The sequence below is a fragment of the Pelophylax lessonae genome (assembly GCF_965119305.1).
Source record: "Pelophylax lessonae genome assembly, chromosome: 4".
Lineage (NCBI taxonomy): Eukaryota > Metazoa > Chordata > Amphibia > Anura > Ranidae > Pelophylax > Pelophylax lessonae.
In genome coordinates, this window is record NC_138771.1 from 672015438 (window position 1) to 672032314 (window position 16877).

A 16877-nucleotide genomic window follows, 5' to 3' on the forward strand; every position below is an offset into this window, starting at 1 on the left:
TCCCCATTACCTACTCTCCCATCCCTCTCAACCTCCCTGAGTCCACTCCCTCACTTCATACATTCCCCCACCCCACTCATTTCCCCTTTACCTACTGCCCCACCCCTCACAACCTCCCTGAGTCCATTCCCTCACCCCACACATCCCCCCACCCCACTCATTTCCCCATTACCTACGGCCAAACCCTCACAACCTCCCTGAGTCCATTCCCTCACCCCACACATTCCCCCACCCCATTCATTTCCCAGTTACCTACTCTCCCACCCCTCTCCACCTCCCTGACTCCACTCCCTCACCCCACACATTCCTCCTCCACACTCATTTCCCTTTTACCTACTGCCCCACCCCTCACAACCTCCCTGAGTCCATTCCCTCACCCCACACATTCCCCCACCCCACTCATTTCCCCATTACCTACTCTCCCACCCCTCTTCATCTCCCTGACTCCACTCCTTCACCCCACACATTCCTCCACCACACTCACTTCCCCATTACCTGCTCCCCCACCCCTCTCAACTGCTCTCAGTTCACCTTCTCACCCCACACATTCCCCCACTACCTTCTCCCCCACTCCACTCATTCCTCCTCTACCTTCTCCCTAACCCCACTCATTTCACCTCTACATACTCCCCCACCCCTCTCATTCCCCTCTACCTACTTCCCCACCCATCTCATTCCTTCTCAACCTACTCCCCCACCCCACTTATTCCCACTCTACCTTCTCCCCCATCCCACTCATTCCTTCTCTACCTACTCCCCCACCCCTCTCATTTCTCCCTCTACATACTCTTCTACCCCACTCATCCCCCCTCTACCTACTTCCCCACCCCACTCATTCCCCCTCTACTTACTCCCCCACCCCACTCACCCCACCCAAAAATGAGCCCACATGGGTTTACCTGACAGCTAAGAACGTAGTATTCTGTGGCCGAAGGTACATTAGGCATTCACAGGATACAGAAGTAAGTGTCGGCCATAAAATGCCCCAACAATTAGCCCACATGGGTTTACCTGACAGCTAAGAACGTAGTATTCTGTGGCTGAAGGTACATTAGGCATTCACAGGATACAGAAGTAAGTGTCGGCCATAAAAGGCCCCAAAAATTAGCCCACATGGGTTTACCTGACAGCTAAGAATGTAGTATTCTGTGGCTGAAGGTACATTAGGCATTCACAGGATACAGAAGTAAGTGTCGGCCATAAAAGGCCCCAAAAATTAGCCCACATGGGTTTACATGACAGGTAAGAACGTAGTATTTGGTGGCTGGAGGTACATTAGGCATTCACAAAAAAAATAATTGTCGGCCCTGAAAGGCCCCAAAAATTTGCCATTCGATGGACATGAAATGCCTTTAATGCCGCTGTATGTAGCGAAGCCAAGGACCAGGAATTGCTGTGGGTGGATGGCGGTCTGGCGGATATTTGTGGCCTGGCATGAGGAGTTTCAATGAAACATGGTCTACTGGTCACGTGTGTTGAATTCCCCAGAGATCCATGACTCATTCATTTTTATAAATGTGAGGTAGTCTACACTGTCATGAGCTAGGCGAGTGCGCTTATCGGTCACGATCCCCCCTGCTGCGCTGTACGTCCTTTTGGACAGGACACTGGATGGGGGGCAAGCCAACATTTCCATTGCAAATTGTGCAAGCTCTGGCCAGAGGTCAAGCCTGCCCACCCAGTAGTCCAGGGGTTTATCACTCCTCAGAGCGTCCACATCAACCATTAACCCGATGTAGTCGGACACCTGTCGATCTAGGTGTTCCCTCATGCTGGATCCGGAGTACAGCTGTCGATGGTTTGGCTGAAAGAAGGATCTCATATCTGAAGTGACCAAGACATCTTCAAACCGCCCTCTTCTTGCAGGCGCTGTTGGATTGCTACCCGCAACTGTCTCTCTGTGACTGGAAATTCCTCTGCCAGCACACGGAAAAGCAGAATGCAGCATTTCCCGCAGCAAGGCATGGACCGCCCTCTGTGATTGTGGTAACATTTCCGCCATTTTGTGTTTGTACCGGGGGTCTAAGTACGTTGCCACCCAGTACTGCTCCTTGGCCTTTATGCGTTTTATACGGTTGTCCCCCTTAAAACACTGGAGCATGAAGGCCCCCATTCGCACTAAACTGGAAGCGGTGTAGTGGCCTGGTTCCAGCTCATCATCCAGGATAATGTCGTCCTCGTTCTCCTCCCCCCATCCACGGATAACACCAGGGATCCCAGAAAGGTTTAAAGCATGCTCTTCTTGCTCCTCCTCATCCCACCCAGCACCATCCTCCTGTGACTCCTCTTCAGACTCCTGTTGTTGATTTGTCTCAGATGGAGTAGCACCAACTGGGAATTCATCCAAAATTGCGACTTCCTGACCTTCCTGCTCCTCGGCGGCTTGATCAATGACACAACGCAATGCACGCTCCAGAAAGAAGGCGTAAGGTATGATGTCACTTATGGCACCCTGGCCGTGACTGACCAGTTTGGTGATCTCATCGAATGGCCGCAGAAGTCTGCATGCATCCCGCATGAGCAGCCACTGGTGAGGTGAAAAAAACCCAAGCTCCCCAGAACCTGTCCTGCCACAGAGTTCGAACAGGTAATCGTTAACTGCACGTTTCTGCTGGAGCAGCCTATCAAGCATATGCAATGTTGAGTTCCATCACGTCGGGCAGTCACAAATAAGACGCCTGAGGGGAATGTTGTGTCGCCGCTGAATCTCAGCAAGGTGAGCCATGGCTGTGTAAGATCTTCGGAAATGGGCCGAGATTTTCCTGGCCTGCCGCAGGACGTCCTGGACCCCAGGGTATTTGCCAGTGAATCGCTGCACCACCAAGTTCAGGACGTGTGCCATGCAGGGCACGTGTGTTATTTTTCCCTGTTTCAGCGCGCTCAGCAGATTGGCACCGTTGTCGCACACCACGTTACAAACTGTCAAATTCAGTGGTGTCAGCCACTGATCTGCCTGTGAACACAAATCTGAAAGGAGTGCAGGACCAGTGTGGCTCTTGGCTTCCGGGCACAACAGACGCAGCACAGCATGGCAACGTCTCACCAGGCATGTGGAATAGGTTCTGGGGATCTTGGGCGGCGCAGTGGAAGAGACTGTAGCAGCGGAAGAGGAGTCGTCAGCTAAGGAGGAGAGGGAGGATGGAGGAGGAGAAGACGAGCCAGGCCTGCTTGCAATCCATGGCGGTACAACTAAATCTACACGGATGCCATGGGTTACATGCTTGACGGCCATCAGAAGGTTCACCCAGTGGGCAGTAGAAGTGATATACCTTCCCTGCCCATGTTTGCTAGACCATGAGTCTGTGGTCACATGTATCTTGGCACCAACACTGTGTGCCAGAGATATATTAACTTGCCGCTGAACATTACCATACAGCTCTGGAATGCCCTTTCGGGAGAAATATTTCCTGCCTGGGACCTTCCATTGTGGTGTTCCAATGGCCACAAATTTACGAAAGGCCTCCGAGTCCACCAGTTGATATGTCGGTAGTTGGCGGGCTATCAGTTCCGACAAGCCAGCAGTCAAACGTATCCGACTTCATCATTTTTTTCCGCTTTAACATTTGGACCACAGAAGCCTGCCTTTTTCCAGAACTACGTGACAACGGCATCATGACAGGTGGAGTGGAGGACAAATGTGAGGAGAGAGGAGAAGGAGAAGGGGCTGGACGGTGAGAGCCTGGCTTTAAATTACTTTTGTGGATATTAACAGAGTGATTTGTGTTACTGCTGCCGATCTCTAACTGCCCCTAAAGCACAGACTGGATACTTGACCCTAACCTGAAAAGAGACTGAACCTATACCGGAATACCAACCCTTTAAATGACTTTTGTGGACATTAAAAGAGCGATTTGTGTGGCTGCTGCCGATCTCTAACTGCCCCTAACCTGAAAAGATACTAGTAGACCTATACCGAAATACCAGCCCTGAAAAGGACTTTTGTGGATCTTCACAGAGCTATTGGTGTCTGGCAATCTCTCCCTCATGAGCACAGGCAACCTCTCCCTACGCTGGCAAAAAGCAGAATGTGAAATGGCCGAAAGCTCAGGTCTATTTATAGGGTAGGGGGTCCATGCTGAAATGTTTTAATTGGCTGTCCCGTTCCACCTGACGGCTGTGTCATGGGTCAAAGTTCTCCCCAATGTAAACTAATATGGCCACCGCGAACAACGCCATGTGTTCGCAAATTTGGCGGGTAGCGAAACAAGCAAAATTTGCCGCGAACCGACAGCTGGGCGAACCGCAAGGCCATCTCTAGTGGTGGCAGCATCATTCTGTGGGGATGTTTTTCAGCGGCAGGAACTGGGAGACTAGTCAGAATAGAGGGAAAAATGAATGCAGCAATGTACAGAGACATGCTTGATGATAACCTGCTCCAGAGTGCTCTGGACCTTAGACTGGGGCGAAGGTTCATCTTCCAACAGGACAACGACCCTAAGCACACAGCCAAGATAACAGACAAAGAGACGTCCATCCTTAAAAAAGGTCTTAACTTTGCCCCTAGCAATCCCCCCAATCCTTTCACTCTCTTTAGAGATTTCAATAGCTTCATATGGAAGCTAACTCTGAAGAGATTTTTCTACATGAAAGAATTGGCCAAGTCCAATAGTCTTTCTCCACATGGTTCCTCGTGTGAACCTGTGGTAGAAACCTATAGTGAAGAGGATGCCAAGATTTTGGAGATCCTTGAGTCCTTACAGGCTGAGGCCTTGGGAAAGGGATACCCCACTCCCACTCCGATATCCTTTGCCCCCATCATACATACCAATTTCAAACCTACATCAAGTTTTTACCCCACTCAGGACAAGGGTTTTTTCATAGACGCTTTCTACCATGTCACCTTCATGGAATTACCCCAGTTATGTTCCTCTATGCAATCCCACCCACATAAACATTCTAACCTTACTACTAAAGGGGAACAATTGGCCCTTATTCCTTGGGAAACAATTCTGAACTTATCATCAGACAGGCTGACAAGGGAGGAGGGGGGGTGGTTATTCAGGATTAGGGATGATCGAATGGTTCGGGTCGACCATCGGTTCGACCCGAACATTGGGTGTTTGAAATTCGGCCGAATTCCAAACTTTTTAGGGTAAAAGTTCGAAATTCGGTCACCAGAACCGCCCAAAATGCAATGGGTCAGGAAGTGGACTTTAAAAGCCCGTGGTTGGCCCAGAAACGTCAGTAAAAGCCAATGAAGGGGGCAGGAGTCTGCTAGGAACGTGATTGGAGTGACTACAGGGTCCAGAGGCCAATCAGGAGTGAATAAGCCCCCCAGTATATAATATAGCCCCGCCTCACCTCTAGCACTGTAATACAGAGGCTTTTGAAGAGAGTGGAAGCATGTGTGTTTCTCCTGCTGTATGGAGCTGTTCTTTTAGTGTGAGGAAAGGGATATGCAGTGTAGTTAGGGTACTATATATCACTATAGTTAGATTCAATAATCTAGTTTCTGTAGGGATACTTTTAAGTGTCAGGGTGACCGGAGTTTAGGGTGACCTAACTCTGCCATGCCTGGGTGACCGAACTCTGCCATGTAAGGGAGACCGTAGTGTAGTTTAGCTGACTCTGCCTGCCATATCAGGGTGACCGAACTCTGCCATGTCAGGGTGACCGTAGTGTAGTTTAGCTGACTCTGCTTGCCAATGCCATACCAGGGTGACCGAACTCTTCCATGTCAGGGTGACCGTAGTGTAGTTTAGCTGACTCTGCCTGCCATACCAGGGTGACCGAACTCTTCTATGTCAGGGTGACCCAACTAAACAGATTTTGGGTTAGGGGTATACATATATATATGTACATGTATATATATATATATATATATATATATATATATATATGTATATATATATATATATACACACACACATATATATATACATAAATATATATATATATATATATATATATATATATATATATACATATATTTTATATATATAATATATACAGTATATACACACATATATATATATATATATATATATATATATATATACACACATATATAAATATACCCCTATACAGAAGTTCAGATGTCATGCCTGCCTCCAAACGCCCAAAAAACGCCTGAAAAAAGCCTGAAACAAAACGCCCAGGTGTGAAAGGAGGGTAACACCATCCCTGCACTACTGAAATTCTAAGAAAAATAATCAGTTTTTTTTTTTTTATGGTTCTGGACATGCTACAGAGCTGAAACTTCACAGGTACACTTTTTAGACCCCCCCCCCAGACACTAAATCCAAAGAAATCTCATTTTTTTTTTCAATATTTTTTTCAATAATTGGCTCTCTATCAAAAATGACAATTTTTAAGAACTTTTTTTTGCCTGATTCATAGTCCCTGGGGCATGACCCAGAACCCTAGGCACTTTTTAGGGGCATTTATTGGGTTTTAGGGCTTCAAAATGGTGTTTTTTGATTACAGAAGTTCGGGTCCCATTGATTTCAATTGGGTGCTGGAATCCAAACCAAACTTTTGGGAAATTCGGGTGTTCTGGTCGAACCAAACTTTTCAAAAGTTCGATCACCCCTATTCAGGATGCCTCAGATTATCTTTTGGAATCTAATAGACTCCTGTCAGATAGTAACACATACATCAAATTGAAGGGAGACCCATTAGAATCCTATAAAACAGAATTAAAATCCTTGGTAGATTTGGCTCTGCAGGACAAAGTGATTAATAAGATGGAGTACCAATTCCTGGTTAAGGAATTGTACAAACATCCATATTTGGAAACAAGGGTCAGTGCTCGGAGGTGGGTAGGGGGCGGAGACACAAAGTGATTTAGATCGGGGGAGTTCCTGCACCTATTCTCTGAGAAAAAAAGCCCTGCATACATGTATATGTATTATGTAATATTATGGTTAATTTACATCTCCTTCTTTGATTGATTAGTTACACCAAATTTTTTTAATTTTTATTTTATTTTATTTCATTCAACATATGTATGTGAATTGTATTTTTGGAATACATGTATCCCCTGTGTCATTGTGAGTCATGTGTATGGTTTATGATATGTAAAGGATGGATTCTTTATTAGTGATGCACAGGTGGGGGTTTCATTAGATCAATCTCCCACATCACTATCTGTATTCAGCCACCTAACTTAACCACTTAAGCCCCGGAAGATTTTACCCCCATTCCGACCAGGGGGTATTTTGCGATTTGGCACTGCGTGACTTTAACGGACAATTGCGCAGTCGTGCGACACTGTACCTAAACGAATTTGGCGTCCTTTTTTTCCCACAAACAGAGCTTTCTTTTGGTGGTATTTGATCACCTGTGCGATTTTTTGATCACGCGCTATAAACAAAAAAAGAGCGTCAATTTTGCAAAAATAACAATATTTTTCACATTTTTTTATATGAAATTCCCCCCAAAAAAATGTAAAAATCAAAATTTTTTAACATTTTCGGCCAATTTGTTTTATCCTACCTATGTTTGGTAAAAAAAATCGCAAAAAGCGTATTTTGATTGGTTTGCGCAAAAGTTATCGCGTTTACTAACAAAGGGAAAGATTTTTGTCATTTTTGTTGTTTTTTTTTTTAACGCGTAATGGCGGCGATCTGCGATTTTTTTTGCGGTACTGCGACATTGCGGCGGACAGATCGGACCCTTGACTGACATTTTTGACACTTTTGGGGGTCCCAGTGACATTTCTACAGTAATCAGTGCTATACATATGCACTGTTACTGTAAAAATACACTGGTAGTGAAGGGGTTAACTTTATTTGGGAGGGAGGGGCTGTGTGTGTCCCTAGGGGCGTGCTTTCTACTGTGATTGGCTGTGGCTTCAGCTGTAAGGACACTGATCAACGGATCTACATAGTAGATCCATGTGATCAGTGTCTTTGCAGCGAGGAGAATGACAGGTGGCTTGTTTACACAAGCTGCCTGACTTTCTCCCTCTCCCCCGCCGATCGCCGAGTGGCCGGCGGACATCGGGTCCGCTGGTCACACGCGCGGGGGGGTCCGTGACCACGCGGGAGTGGTAGCGTGCCTCCGGGGGCGTGCGCTCGCTCCCTAGACCCTCACAAGCAAGCAACGTAGCCCTACGTTAGTTTGCCTGTGAGGGGCTGACCGCCGACGTAGATAGTCGTGCGGCGGTCGGCAAGTGGTTAATAAGACATCTCTGTTTTTATAAAGTTTTTTAATGCCAAACATCAGGGGGGTTCATATTCCCCCTTTTTGTATCCTTTAATCACCCCCCTTTTTTCAGTTTTTGATGTTTTTAAATTGGATCATTTTCTCCCCAGTTAGGTTAGAGGTCACTGCCCCTTATAAATATTTACTGTTGGTGGAGGGGTAGGCCTGCCTGATGAAGGAGGTGGACCTCCGAAACTATGTGGTGTCTCGCCCTCCACTATTTGCTCTGCCGCATGACCTCCTGTCAGATTCTGTGGAGGAACCGGCAGTGTGTAATTGCGTCACTTCTGGCCTCGGGCATCTGAGACGCTGCCTATCCAAGGAGCCTTCGCAACACACAGCAACAGCCTAGTGCTTGGACAGTCCACACATACATCACAGGATCACCGCCGGGCGATTCCACACCACCTGTCATCACTGTGAGAATCTCTCCTCGACACCGCGCAGACAGATGCTGGAACTTTTATATGTAAGTTGCTACAAATAAAGTCACTGCTTTTTTACTACTCTCTGTGACCTGGTGCCCTTGCTTTCTGTTTGCTACATGGCGACGTCCTTTGTTGCTTTATTAATCGTTTAATTTATTTGTGTAGGGTAATCTGTTGTGTATATTCCTTTTTTTTTTTTGGTTAAAAAAGTGACCTTGACATTATCTTTTGCTTTGCCTCCATTGCAATGGTTTGGCATGAATCCATGGTGGAAATGGTGGCTTAAAAAAATGTGCATACCTGTTCCTTGTGCCTGTCTTGGGAATACAGTGCCTTATATATAGTAGGAGTCCAATTGGTTTATTGAACATGACAGAGTGGGAGTATCATTGCTAGTCTTGGTTTTTTTCATGAGAGGATCTATGGGATAGGAATCTACCTCCAGAGATTCAATATCTATTCAGTCAGGCCTATAGGCCTTAGAATATCGTTGTGACAATTCAGTTATTTGAGTCTTCTCATATTATTTAAGGAGGCTTGGGACTCCCAAATGTACACAAAAATTTGGCAGTACATATTGTCTTATTGGAGAACCTACATCCCTGAAGCACCATATACTGTAAATTTCATGAAGGGGAATTGAAATCCTTTTGAATCCAATAAAAAGGTCCAGATTGGGAAGATTCTTATATGATTTAAAAGTTTTGGCAACATTCATATTTTTAGCATTTATTCTCCCAGTCCATGAGAGAGATTGTGTCAGGTACTTGTAGGCAGGTGCAATCTGCTGTCTCCACTGCAGGTGGTGCTCAACCACAGCGGCAATGCAGAGGGAGAAAAAGTCATGGGAAGTCTGGTTCCTCTATGGTTTACTGTTACTGGGGCAGCGATCCAATTGGATGCTGGCTGCCCATGTGACTCTGGCAGCCATCTTAGTCCCCTAGGTTTTGTGCGCTTTAGGGACAGTACTAGTGGTAGAGAAAGGTTCCTGATGAGGAGGGAAAGCGTAAGGTTCACAACCTCTCTGGGCTTCTGCCTGCTTGGGCTTAAGACAGCCAGGCCCCATTCGGCCCCTCTCTACAGACGCTGTCAGTTTGGCTGAAACCTACTTCCCAGGGACCTTGATGGGTGGACAGATAGAGCAAAGGCAAGGAGTTGCACAAGTGCCTCGCTGGTCTGCTGCATGCTGGTACAGGTGAAAGGGGGTTTTTGGTTGGGTCTGTGATGTGTGGACTCCCCCTGGAAGATGACTGACAGGGGACCAGCCACTAAAGCAGCAGATGTGATGGCAAAATACAGGATCAGCAGACTGGTGGGAAGGCGGGGGCATAATAGGTGGAGCTGTAGGCAGGTAAGTAGATGAGATGCAGGAGCTCAGATCTGGTTTGGGGACAGGCATGCCAGATCACCATCTGATGGGCAGATTAGGTACAGACTCAATAGAATGTGCTAGTTCAGGTTCCAAGCTAGGGTCAGTATCAGATGAGCAGATCTAGACCAAGAGGAGAAGACAGAAGCATGGTTGTGGAGCAAGCTAAGGTCAGTACAAGTGGATAGCAAGAGCAGATCATGACAAGCCAGGTTGGTATCAGACGAGCAGATCTAGAGCAAGAGGAGAAGACAGAGGCGTAGTTGTGAAGCAAGTTAAGGTCAGTACCAGTGGGTCCCCGCTGTTGCTGCCTACTCCGAGATCTCGAAAGTTAGTGGTGGGGAAGGTGACATAGATGATGCAGAGGCAAAATTTCTGCAGTACCCAAATACACTATTATTATTAAAGTATATTGATATATAACACCCCTGCTTCAATCAGTCATTTTGGGGGGCCACTGGTCTATCACACCAGTTATAATACTTTTTTCTAATTGCATTTGTCACTTCTTGTAGTTGAAGTATCGCTGCAGAACCGCTCAACGGTCACAATGCTGCACAATGCAAATTCACTATAATATTCTTTCTATATTCATCCAGCATTGCGACTTACGCATCTTCCTCTTCCTGCTCCTCGACGGCTTGATCAATGACACGACCCAATGCACGCTCCAGAAAGAAGGTGTAAGCTACGATGTCACTGATGGCGCTTTGGCTGTGACTGACCAGTTTGGTAATCTCATCAACTGGCCGCAGAAGTCTGCATGTGTCGTGCATGAGCAGCCACTGGCGCAGTGAAAAAAACCCAAGCTCCCCAGAACCTGTCCTGCCGCAGAGTTCGTACAGGTAGTCGTCAACTGCACGTTTCTGCTGGAGCATCCTATCAAGCACCGCTGAATGTCAGCAAGGCGAGCCATGGCTGTGTAAGATCTTCTGAAAGGGCCCGAGATTTTCCTGGCTTGCCGCAAGACGTCCTGGACCCCAGGGTATTTGACAATGAATCGCTGCACGACCAAGTTCAGGACGTGTGCCATGCATGGCACGTGTGTAATTTTGCCCTGTTTCAGCGTGCTCAGCAGATTGGCACCATTGTTGCACACCACTTTACCAACTGTCAAGTTGAGCCGTGTCATCCACTGATCTGCCTGTGAATACAAAGCTGAAAGGAGTGCAGGACCAGTGTGGCTCTTGGCTTCCAGGCACAACTGATGCAGCACAGCATGGCAACGTCTCACCTGGCATGTGTTATAGGTTCTGGGGATCTTGGGCGGCGCAGCGGAAGAGACGGTAGCAGCGGATAAGGAGGAGTCAGCCCAGGAGGAGAGGGAGGATGGAGTAGGAGGAGGATAAGAGGCAGGCTTGCATGCAACCGTGGCGGTAAAACCAAATCTACACGGGTGCCACGGGTTACATGCTTGACGGCCATCAGAAGGTTCACCCAGTGAGCAGTCAAAGTTATATAACTTCCCTGTATGTGTTTGTTAGACCACGTGTCTGTGGTCAGATGTATCTTGGCACTGACACTGTGTGCCAGAGATACATTCACTTGCCGCTGAACATGGCCATATAGCTCTGGGCTGCTCTTCTGCGAGAAATATTTCCTTTCTGGGACCTTCCATTGTGGTGTTCCAATGGCCACAAATTTTCAAAAGACCTCAGGGTCCACCAGTTTATATGGCAGTAGTTGGCGGGCTATCAGTTCCGACAAGCCAGTGGTCAACCGTTGGGCAAGAGGGTTATCTGGTGTCATAATTTTTTTGCCCTCGAACATTTGGGACACGGAAGCCTGCCTTTTTCCAGAGAAACGTGAGGACGGCATGATGGAAGGTGGAGTGGAGGACAATTGTGAGGAGAGAGGAGAAGGAGAAGAGGCTGGACAGTGAGAGCCTGGAGTGTGGCTTTGTGGGTTCTGACGGCGTTGCTCCCACTGGGCTCGGTGATGGGAGTCCAGATGCCTTCTTAGGCCCCATTCACACAGGCGGACCGTTCAGATCCGCCTTTTCATTTTTTTTTTTTAGCGGATCTGAATGGTCCCCCCATGCATGTCTATGGGGCATTGGATGTCAGCGGAGACATGTCCGCTGACATCCGATCTGATCCGTCAAATCTGGACGGATGGAAACCCTATTTTCCATCCGTCCAGTGGATTGTCCCTAGGTGAGTGTTGGGCTTACCGCGACGTATGCGTTGACTGCAAAGGCTCCAGCATCAGGGAACGCATAGACCGACAGGTGTCCGACTACATCGGGTTAACGGCCGATGTGGACGCTCTGAGGAGTGATGAACCCCTGTACTACTGGGTGGGCAGGCTTGACCTCTGGCCAGAGCTTGCAGAATTTGCAATGGAACTGTTGGCTTGCCCCTCATCCAGTGTCCTGTCCGAAAGGACGTTCAGCGCAGCAGGGGGGATCGTGACCGATAAGCGCACTCACCTAGCTCATGACAGTGTTGACTACCTCACATTTCTAAAAAATGAATGAGGCATGGATCTCTGAGGAATTCAACAGATGTGACCAGTAGACCATGTTTGATTCAAATTCCTCATGACACGCCACAAGTATCCGCCACCACCCATAACAATTCATGGTCCCTGAAAGGTAAGACCCCAATGGTAATGAGGTCTACTAAGCGCTTGCTGGAATTGAACCAGGGCACTCACTTCCTTTATTGGCACTCAAGATTTATTTGTACTTTGACCCAAGTCACATATGAACTTTTTACTTGGACTTTAATTTGCACAATTTTGCACTAAAGGCACATATATATGTTAATATATTCATATTTATTGTGATTTTCTTATCTATTTATATGTATTTATCATTACCTTCCTCTCACCCATAGCATTGATTTTACTGTGTCATCCATTTATACTATATATTTAATTATTTATTTGTTGGATTCCACATTTTCTGATTTTTCACACAGTAGCACTCTGCACTTTATTCAAACGCCTACCATTTCCTAACCTTGGATACCTACAAGTCATTGTCCATCCCTGGTTTAATCCCAGCAAGCACTTTAGTAGACCTCATCACCTTTGCAGTCTTACCTTTCATTTATCTCATTTCCTATAGCAGTTGCTTTTAACCTCCCCCTTTTGTATGTTAATATCCAAATATTTTTTATATTTTATAATTTTTTTTATCCATTTATTAGAATATCCATAGGCGCGAGGGATATACACACCAAGATAATTTTGAGGTATATCTAACCTTCTCAATTCATGGTTCCTGTCTTAGGTAAATACGTACAGCGGCATAAAAGGCCTTTTATGTCCGTTGAATGTCTAATTGCTACAGTCTGTCCCAGCTTTACACAGCAACCTCTCCCTACACTGACAAAAGACTTTTGTGGACCTATTAGCTAGCGACTTGTGTCACTATACAGTCTGTCCCTGCTCCACACAGCAACCTCCAGCCACAGAATACAAAGTTCTTTGCTGTCAGGTGAACGCCTGTTGGCTAATTTTTGGGGCATGCACTGGCTGGCACTTACTTCTGTATCCTGTGAATGCCTAAAGTACCTCCAGCCACCGAATACAAAGTTCTTTGCTGTTAGGTGAACGCCTGTGGGCTAATTTTTGGGGCCTGTACTGGCTGACACTTACTTCTGTATCCTGTGAATGCCTAATGTACCTCCAGCCACCGAATACAAAGTTCTTTGCTGCCAGGTGTACGCCTGTGGGCTAATTTTTGGGGCCTGTACTGGCCGACACTTACTTCTTTATCCTGTAAATGCCTAATGTACCTCCAGACACAGAATACCAAGTTCTTTGCTCTCAGGTGATGCCTGTGGGCTAATTTTTGGGGCCTGTACTGGCCGACACTTACTTCTGTATCCTGTGAATGCCTAATGTACCTCCAGACATGGAATACCAAGTTCTTTGCTGTCAGGTAAACGCATGTGGGCTAATTTTTGGGGCCTGTACTGGCCGACACTTACTCCTTTATCCTGTGAATGCCTAATTTTTCAGACCGGAAAAGCAATGGGTCTGTAAACGTTCTGCTAAATTGTGGAACGGATACAGACCCATTTTACAGATATGTGAATGGACCCTATATGTATTTGACATGTATTTACCGGCTGCTGTCAGTTCTGGCTGATTTAGAAAAAAAAAAAATGATTACATTTTTATGGCAACTTTTCCAATAGCAATACTTCTGGTATGTCAGTGTCCATGTTGTGGGACTATGTGTGCACAGCTAGTAAGTATATTGTGGCTGCAAATATGACCTGGAGGTTTTTAATGTTTGCCTGCTATTGAAGTGAATGGGGTCCACCGCGAACTTGCGGTCTGCAAACATTTGAGAAAGTTTGCGGATGGCGTTCGCGAACCGCCCCATCTGATGTTCGTCCATCACTACCAGTGGATAGCAAGAGCAGGTCATGAAAAGCAAGGTCAGTGTCAAACTAGCAGATCTAGAGCAAGAGGAGAATATAGAAGGGTGGTTGTGGAGCAAACTAAGGTCAGTACAGGTGGATAGCAAGAGCAGGTCATGACATGCCAGGTCGGTGTCAGACAAACAGATTCTAGAGCAAGAGGAGAAGACAGAGGCATAGTTGTGGAGCGAGCTAAGGTCAGTACAAGTGGATAGCAATAGCAGGTCATGAAAAGCCAGGTCAGTGTCAGACTAGCAGATCTAGAGCATAAGGATAATAAAGAAGTGTGGTTGTGGAGCCAGCTAAGGTCAGTACAGGTGGATAGCAAGAGCAGGTTATGACAAGCCAAGTCGGTGTCAGACGAGCAGATCAGAGCAAGAGGAGAAGTCAGAAATGTGGTTTTGGATCAAGCTAAGGTCAGTACAGGTGGATAGCAAGATCAGGTCATGACAAGTCAGGTCTGTATCGAATGAACATATCTAAAATAAGAGGAACAGGCACAAGCAAGGTCATGGAGCAAGCCGAGATTGGTAGAGGAGATAGCAAGAGCAGGTCAGAACAAGCCAAGCCATTATCCAATGAGAAGATCTAGAGCAAGAGGAACAGGAGAAGCATGGTCATGAAGCAAGTAGAGCTCCGTAAACGCACATAGCAAGAGCAGGTTAGGACAAGCTGGGTCAATATCAGGAAATCAGTCAGGAAATACTGGACATAGGTTAACAGGCACTGATGAAGACAAGACAGCAGTGGCCATGTACAGCTATTTAGGGTGTCAAGAATAGCAGAATGTGTTTGCGTACGTGGCAATGCAAAAGCCAGCCAAAGCATGGGGTTCCCCCTAAAAGAACATACCAGATCGTTATACTTGAAGAGGGTCTGGTAAAGATTTCAAGGGGGGCTCCTTACAAAGAAAAACATTTTTTAAAAACAGAATGGGGTCACCCCCAAATTCCACACCAGACCCCTATCTGGGTATGTTATCTGGCTGACCAGGAAAGTGGGAAGATCGATGCGTGTTCTGCCCCCCCCCCCCCCCGAACCATAACAGGCCACGTGTGCTCAACATAGGGAGGGCACCTTGCCAGGGCAAAATCACTGGCAAGCACCTTGATGCTATGTTGACGAAGACAAGGGCCTCTTCCCTAGAACTCTGACCTAGTGGCTGTATGGTCTTCAGAAATGCTTTTCTTTTCAGAATCTGGAAGTCTGCTTTAAAAATACTTTAATGTGGAGGGCAGATGCCTTGTATATGTTATATACTGTACAAATGTTCTGTCAGTGAAGGGAGATTTCCTGTCCCCACCTCCCATTTCATTAAATAATGCAATTAGGCATTAGGGATGATCGAACTTTTGAAAAGTTTGGTTCGACCAGAACACCCGAACTTCCAGAAAGTTTGGGTCCGGATTCCAGAACCCCATTGAAATCAATGGGACCCGAACTTCGGTAATCAAAAAACACCATTTTGAAGCCCTAAAGCCCAATAAATGCCCCTAAAAAGTGCCCAGGTTTCTGGGTCATTCCCCAGGGACTATTAATCACACAAAAAAAAGTTCTTAAAAATTGTCGTTTTTGATAGAGAGACAATTATTGGAAAAATTATTGGAAAAAAAAATGAGATTGCTTTGGATTTAGTGTCTGGGGGGTCTAAAAAGTGTACCTGGGAAGTTTCAGCTCTGTAGCATGTCCAGAACCAGAAAAAAAAGATAGTTTGTATTAGAATTGCAGTAGAGCAGGGTAGTGGCTCTGCTATTTTCACACCTGGCCATTTTTGTTGCAGGCGTTTATTGGGCTTTCTTGTGGACGTCTTTGGAGGCAGGCATAACATCTGAACTTCTGTGTAGGGGTATATATACACACACACATATATGTATTTATACACATACACACATATAGGTGTGACAGGAGCGGAGCCACTACCCTGCTCTACTGCAATTCTAATACAAACAATCTTTTTTCTATGGCTTTCACCCTGAAATGGAAGAGTTTGGTCACCCTGGCATAGCAGCTAGAGTCAGTTCACCCTACACTACACTATGGTCACCCTGACACTTAACACTTTCCCTACAGAAACTAGATTATTGAATCTAACTATAGTGGAAAATAATACCCTAACTACACTAGATATCCCTTTCCGCACACTAATAATTGCTAAATGACACTTTTGAAGCAGGAGTAACAGAACTGCTTCCACTCTCTTCCATGTCCCTGTATTACAATGCTAGGAATTTGGCGGGCTATGTTATATACTGGGGGGCGTATTCACTACTGATTGGCCTCTGGACCCCCTAGTCACTCCAATCACATTCCTAGCATCCTCCTGCCCCCTCAATTGGCTTTTACTGATGGTTCTGGTCCAATCACGGGCTTTTAAAGCCCAGTTCCTGTCCCATTGCATTTTGGTCGGTTCTGGTTGCTGAATTCCGAACTTTTTCCGCAAAAACCGATGGTCGACCCGAACCGTTCGATCATCCCTTTTAGGCATTTCTCTTACTGTAAAGCAGTTGGTAGAATTGTGAAGGACACTATGGGCCCTCTTTGATTTCTGAGCCT